Here is an 8074-nt window from a genome sequence, read left to right as displayed (position 1 = left end):
CCTCAAGATCATCTAGTTCCCCAAACTGGCCTTGAACACCGCCAGGGATGGAGCACTCACAACCTCCCTGGGCAACCAATTCCAGTGCCTCACCACCCTAACAGGAAAGAATTTCCTCCTTATATCCAATCTAAACTTCCCCTGTTTAAGTTTTAACCCATTACCCCTTGTGCTGTCACTACAGTCCCTGATGAAGAGTCCCTCCCCAGCATCCCTATAGGCCCCCTTCAGGTACTGGAAGACTGCTATGACGTCTCCACGCAGCCTTCTCTTCTCCAGGCTGAACAGCCCCAACTTCCTCAGCCTGTCTTCATACGGGAGGTGCTCCAGTCCCCTGATCATCCTCGTGGGCCTCCTCTGGACTTGTTCCAGCAGTTCCATGTCCTTTTTATGTTGAGGACACCAGAACTGCACACAATACTCCAGGTGAGGTCTCACAAGAGCAGAGTAGAGGTCAAAAGAGATTTCAGTCTAAATTCTTTTTTAGTCAGGAATTCTATACTAGCTAAACTGGCTGAAATTCAATGGAAGCCTTTCATTTATACACAAGTACTTTAACCTTTGCAACTCACTGAGTTTTAGACTGATGACATCCTTTAAAAGTGTAACTGGCAGGATACCTGGTCAACATGAGTTCAAAAGACACATGAAACTATAGAAAAAAAAAAGTATAGTGAAACTCATTTCATCCAACACAGTCTCCACAATAAAGGTTGCTTCTAAGTTCTTGGTACAGATTACTCCAGTTAACAGAAAAAGGGCATGTTTATTGTGTTTGACCTCACAACAGTAAACCTTTTGAGAACATCTAGGATATTTTGTTGGGAAAACCTGGTAGCTTTCTTCCTATGCCCAAAAATACTTTATGGTGTGCCAAGAGTATTTGGAAAAACAAACAAACAAACAAACAAACGAGTGATTCAACATGTCTAGAGACTTAAGTAGTTAGTGCCAGCTTTCCTTTATGCTTTTCAAACATCTGTCTTAGAAGCATCATTATGGCCTGGTGTCGTGGTTTAAACCCAGTCAGCCACAGTTTCTACTCCCCCCCCACACACACCCCTTTCTTTCCTTCCCCCCCCTCCCTGCTCCCAGAGGGATGGGGAGGAGAATCGAAAGAATGTAACTCCCATGGGTTAAGATAAGAACAGCCCAGTAACTAAGGTATAACACAAATCACTGCTGCTACCACCAATACTAATAATGGTAAGAGAAATAACAAGGGAAGAGAATACGATACCACTTGCTGAAACGAGCCCAACCGAGAAGAGAGCATGCGCTTTCGGGTAACTCCCAGTTATCTCCCTGAGCATGACGTGCTGTGGTATGGAATACCTCTTTGGCTAGCTTGGATCAGGTGTCCTGTCTCTGCTTCCTCCCGGCCTCCCTTCCTCCCTGGCAGAGCATGAGGCTCAGAAAGTCCTTGGTCAGAGTAAACATTACTTAGCAACAACTAAACCCATCAGTGTTATCAGAGCTGTTCCCAGGCTGAAAGTCAAAACACAGCACTGCACCAGCTACTAAGAAGGAGAAAAACTGACTGCTACTGCTGAACCCAGGACACCTGGTTTGGATATTCGTCTGGTTCCTTATCTTCTTTGTGAGACTCATTTTCCATCATCAGATTTCTTTAGTCCCACTCTAATGTTGGTGCCACTTGCCAGATAAGGTGGGAAGCCCTCCTGAGCAAAACAGAGAGGAGCCCCGAGTACTGCTGGGCGCTGCTCACCTGGCAGTCTTGGCCCCATGTCCAGCGCTCAGAAACAGCCTCATCTCTTTGCTGTTTGGGATGGAGGTGGGGAGAGCTCTCTGTCCGTGAGCTTTTGAAGCTGCTGGCCAATTGCAGCCACATTTGGCAGAAGGATTGGGGTTGTAAGAAAGCAAGAACAGCCAGTCGTGGTGAGAGATCTGATTTGCAGCAGTATTTCAAAGCTCTTCTCCCACAGGTCTCTGCAACCAAGAGAGAGGAGCAGTGTCTGTATAAAGCCTCCAGAGGGAGATCCTGCCCGTCTAAACCTGAGTGCCTAAATGCAGCTCCTTAATTCCACCCTGCATTCCTTAAAGTTTCATGAAACTAGACGACCTGGGCGTGGAGAGGGAAGCTATAAATACCATGGCTGAAAGACCAGCTGCAGCATAAATTCACCTGTAATCCGTGGCAAGATAGAATCTGAACTGGAAAAAGCATCCTAATCCCTTCAGTTGTGGGAAAAGCTGTAACTAGAGTTCACAGACCTCATAACCCCAGTCATCTGGAGAACCCTTCACTGGGTGCAGTAAATGAGAAAGCAATATTGACTCACCAGGCTGGATATGTAGGCCTGACTTTGCATAGCTCAAAGCAGCATACAGAGACATGGAAGAACAGCTGTGGTCACCAAGAGATGGTACAAAGCAGAAGCAAATCCCTAGCAAAGACAGAAATTGGTGTGATTTGAATTCAGGGGAAGATGTATTTTAAATTCACTAGAGTGTGTTTACACCTACTTAAATGAAAATATGTTATAACAGTGTTTTTGAGATGCCATTCCCCTGAGGTGGGTGCTGATGAACAACTGCATCTTACCTAGAATGTTACTTGTAATGAACTGGCTTAGCAATGGCATAAATTGCAGCAGTTTGAAGACCAGAAGTACACAGGATTTGGAGAAGGCTGAGGTTCTGAATGACTTCTTTGCCTCGGTCTTCCCTGGCAAAGGCTCTGACTGCACCACCCAAGTCTTGAAAGGCGGACGCAGAGACTGTGAGAATGAAGACCTTGGGCCCACTGTAGGAGAGGATCTGGTCTGAGACCATCTTAAAACTCTGAACGTGCGCAAATCCATGGGACCTGGTGAAATCCATCCGCGGGTCCTGAAGGAGCAGGCAAGTGAAGTTGCTAAGCCACTGGCCATCATATTTGAAAAATCATGGCAGTCAGGTGAAGTTCCCGACGACTGGAAAAAGGGAAATATAACCCCCATTTTCAAGAAGGGGAAAATGGAAGACCCGGGGAATTACAGACCAGTCAGTCTAGCCTCTGTGCCTAGCAAAATCTTGGAGCAGATTCTCCTGGAAGGCATGCTAAGGCACATGAAAAACAGCAAGGTGCTTGGTGACAGCCAGCATGGCTTCACTAAGGGGAAATCCTGCCTGGCCAATTTGGTGGCCTTCTATGATGGGGCTACAGAATTGATGGACAGGGGTAGAGCAGTTGATGTCATCTACCTGGACTTGTGCAAAGCGTTTGACACTGTCCCACACAACATCCTTCTCTCTAAATTGGAGAGATATCAATTTGATGGATGGACCACTCGGTAGATAAAGAACTGGCTGGATGGCTGCACACAAAGAGTTGTGGTCAATGGCTCAATGTCCGGCTGGAGACCAGTAACAAGTGGTGTCCCTCAGGAATCGATGTTGGGACCAGTCTTGTTCAACATCTTCATCGCTGACATGGACAGTGGGATTGAGTGCGCCCTCAGCAAGTTCACCGATGACACCAAGCTGTGTGGTTCGGTTGATACGCTGGAGGGAAGGGATGCCATCCAGAGGGACCTTGACACGCTTGTGAGGTGGGCTGATGCCAACCTGATGAAGTTTAACCATGACAAGTGCAGGGTCCTACACCTGGGTCGGAGCAATCCCAGGCACGGCTACAGACTGGGCAAAGAAGAGATCCAGAGCATCCCTGCAGAGAAGGACTTGGGAGTGCTGGTCGATGAGAAAATGAACATGAGCTGGCTTCAGTGTGCGCTCGCAGCCCAGAAAGCCAACCGTACCCTGGGCTGCATCAAAAGGAGCGTGACCAGCAGGTGGAAGGAGGTGATCCTGCCCCTCTAAAGTTAGTATTGAAAAGAAAAAATGAAAGTATAGCTTAAAAACTTTTAAATGTTTTAAGCAAGTCCTGCGTTGTGAAAATCTTTGTTTTTCAGTAGTTTTTACTATGAAAAATATTTGATGTGGATATTACTCTAGAAATCACAGCTACACTCTTGTAACCAAAACACCAAACCTCAAAATGAGGCTTTTCTGATCTCTGCAAAGGTTGAACACATCAGATACGTTCTTCATGAGTTATTCTGGTTTATTAGTTTCTCTGATCATCCGGTTTAAGGCAAAGTTAGGTTATATAAACTCTAAGTAGTCCTCCATCTAACATTTCTTCATTATGTATATTTTTCCTTTCAATTGTCAATCCTCATGTTTATGTCAGCCAGGTTACAGCTGAGTTTTGCTCATCAGCAGCTTCCAGTAGCAGAGAATAGTTAGTTACACTGCTTTGGTTTCTTGCTTTAATACTTCTTTTTTTTAATCTGAGCATTTGATCCCTTACTCATGCTGACAGTCAAGGCTGGTTTGAGTCATGCTCTTGTGAGAATCTTTCTTGAAGATTTGAGTATTACTGCAAGATCTGTCACAGTGTGAAACATAGCGTATCGTGTTCCTGTCTAGAAATGACTTCCCAGAAAGCTGTGACCCTGTTCCTGCATATACAAACACACATGAGGATTTTGGTACTTGAATAACCCCCTAACCCACTGTAAATATCTCAAGCATAAAGCTATCTATGTAAGCATATGTTTGTAAGTTGATGACTACTGCAGACACATGTACTAAGATGATTGTAATACAACTGAATGCATAATTTAATACAATCTGTCTTTGGTTTAATAAGGTGAAAACAAATAGATGAACAAGGTTATTTTATTCATGACCTCTTGAAAACTCTCTTCAGCATGTACAAATCAGTACATGGAGCACTTGGCCCAAGTATTTTATAGATGGGAAAGAGAAGTGAAGTACAAAAAACCAGGAGTGAAGTGCATCAGAACAATGAAACTGACAGGAACAGAGACAAAATTTTTCTTCCTTCCCCAAATACAAAAAATAGCCTGAACTGAATGGAAAAAACACAGATGCTTGTCACAATCTTATCCCAAGTCAAAGAATAGATTAAATACCTAGAATACGTAAAGTGATCAAGGAAACAGTAAATAATTGGTCTATGAATCCTACTTCTGTTATGTTGGTAGACAGATAGATAAAAATTATCTAAAAGAATAAAACTAATAACCTTCAAGACTTTAATAATTGCTGGGGCTACAGTTTCTCGATCTACTTTATGGAGAAATATAGTCAGAGGCTACATCTGGCTGTTAAGGACTGCAAATTGCAGAGCCATGCTTTTGACAGAGATCTATTTTGCCAGGTGGTAATCAGTGAAGTTGGAGGTTGGCTGGTTTGGACAATTTTTCTTTCAGTAGCAAGCTGTATGTATCAAGTCTTTGGGCTTAATATTTCTAAATAAATCACTGCATTTAAGCTTACAGGAACAATCAAGTGTGGTGAAATATTACTTATTTTTGAAACTTCAGGAATTGATTTTTTTAATTACTCTACTGAGGAAAATGAAAAACATTAATTCCAATACTGAATTTCACTTCCTTAGACTAAATAAATGTAGGTTTCTATGAAGTCATAAGAAAACAGAGATTTGAAATCCATTCTGGTTCATGTCCGTGAGTCTATGAACTGTTTCACCTTCTTCTGACCAAAGTCCAATCACTTACCTTCAGTTAGCTTGTGCCAAGAATGATACAAGCCAAGCATCACCATGTGATCACCAAGCATCACCAAGTGAAACAGAAAAAGAAGAAAGTGAGGAAAGGGGACTCTCTGCATGAGAAAATACAACACTGAGATTGTAGTGGCCTGAAAGTGCAAGTTTCAGTTGATGAAACCTCAGCCAGTGACCTGGAGCTCATCCTGATGAACTTCAGGCAGGGAAAACATGACTCCTCTATAGCTCTAAGCAGTGTTGCATGGCAGGGTGCTGATGTTTTGCTCTTAAGGAGCACCATCCTGGGCTTTCCTAAGCAGAGCATCCTGCTAGCAGAGGTGCTGACGGAGCTGAATAATGCTTCCTTCTTCCAGCTCCTCGCAGGCATCATCTCAGCTCTTGCAGGCAGCGGCCTTGTCGCCACCTGGCCGCACCTGGGCTCCCTTTAAGGCAATGCTACCTGATTTCCTTATTCACACAGCTTCCCACTGAAGTTTCACAGAGATATATCTGTCATCTGTCACAAGAGTTTCACTTACTGAGATGCATGAAGAGCAAAATCCAAGTGACGCTTCTGCTTTTGTGCACTTGCCCATTCTTTCTCTCTTGCCTGTGCAAGCACACGCCTTGAGCAGCTTTCTCAAACCCCTTCCCAAAGGTGACAAGCTATATCTCTATGAATCCAGAAATGCTACTGTGCACTGTTGACCTCTGTCCCAGCAGCATTATGATGAATACAGCAATTTGTTTCCTTGGCACAGTTTCTTTGTGATTCAGTAGATGAATTTAATCAATCAAACGAACAATTCACCCATCCCAAATGGGTAATAAAAAACCGTAAAAACTGATGTATTGAATCAGGACAGAGGTCCACCTAGTTCATTAGTTTTTCTGGGAAAGTGGCTGACACCAGATGCTTGGGAAGCAGTGGATGAACAAGGAAAGCATGTGGTCACTCTTTTCCAGTCCACTACCTATCCTTCAGTGACCTGCAACTAACTGACTTGCTGAGAGGCAAAATTTTTCTGTTCCAGAGCACTTGAAGTGTTTTTCTTCCATGAATCTAATTGCTTCCTGGACATGTATAAAATTTCACTATGTATAACATCCTCTGGAAGTGTTGCACAGATTTTTGCTCTGGAGGTTTGCTTGATTTCCATTTTTCCCCTTAACTTTATTAGCCTTGTTTTCTTAACGGTACCCTGGTGGTTTTGTTACTACTTTCTGACTAGTGAGTTGATAAATCAAAGTCAGGGTGTGGAATTTAAGGAGGGTAAAGAGGGTACTGAGGGATTTAACAAGCAAATAACTATTAGAAAAGGTGTAAACACCCACAATGCTGAAAAAAATATTTGTTCAGTAGTAAGAAGAGACGTGAAGGGAGGAAACTGAGGAGGACTCTGTTTTGACTGTGAAGGAAACTATTTTCCAGCGGTGAAATGTATTTCCATCTGAAGTATTTAGTAAGATATTGGTTATGTCTAAAAATGGACTGGACCAGAACCCTTAGGAAAAAGGGTAAGGATACTTTGTCATTGGCATTAGGTAGCTACTAGATGCTCGCTGTCTCTCTCTCTGAAGGGAGCTCCTTTACATTCTTCCATGGATTGGAACCAAAATGTATACCTCATATTTGTGTCACTGCTCTTTGTGCCTTGGTATCTGACGTAGTTTGGATTTTGCTCCATCAGTTTCAGATCAGGGTTATAAATGGTTCATACAATGTTTTTATCTAATCATCATTATACGTTAGAGGAGGAAGTTATAAATCCATTTATTTGCTCATCCATCCAGGATGTTTAGGAAACAGTAGGAGTACAATTCTCTGGTCAATAGCTGGAAACCATTAGCTCAATCTGCTCTGGATGCCTCTCGTCACAGGCGGGAAATTGTCCTTCCTTGTGTTGCCTGGTCCTTCTAGCACCTGGAAGTGCACATGGCAGTGGTATGGAAGTAATTTGTGCAGAGCTTCCTGTGTGGTAGGATTTTGCATCTCCTCCATCCTCTCCAAGAACAGAGAGATAAATGTGAGAGAAAATAGTCAGGCTTTGCATTTGTGTGGATTTACTGCTCATTGAAAAACAGCATTTCTGGAGCTCAGATGCCCAGGGTGAAAATCTAAGTAAGTTGGTAAAAATAAACAGGGCAGACAGAACTCAGTGTATTAGGTCTAATCCTGACGATAGCATGGCATGGCCTCATTTAAAACTGGGAACTGGCAGAGGTAGCAGATAAGGAGAGAGTGGTGACAGATGCCAGTTGGCACCAGATGAGGAAGCTTGGGGTTATAACCCACACTGTGAGTTAATAATGACTACAAAAGAGGACACACAAACCAAATTGTATGCACTGATGAAAAAGCTTCTTAAAAGTCAGTCCTGACAAATGAAAGCTGGGGTTTTGTGTGCTCCAGAGCAATGACCCTGCTGAATAGAATACGTGTGCCACTGTAGAGGTAATTGCCAAAAACCTTTTTCAAGGTTTCTTTAAACTTTCTCTTAAAAAAGTCACATAAAATAGAGCCAGAAAAAA

This window comes from Lathamus discolor, chromosome 5 (assembly GCF_037157495.1).
Source record: "Lathamus discolor isolate bLatDis1 chromosome 5, bLatDis1.hap1, whole genome shotgun sequence".
In the NCBI taxonomy this organism is placed as follows: Eukaryota; Metazoa; Chordata; class Aves; order Psittaciformes; family Psittacidae; genus Lathamus; species Lathamus discolor.
This window is presented reverse-complemented; position numbering follows the sequence as displayed.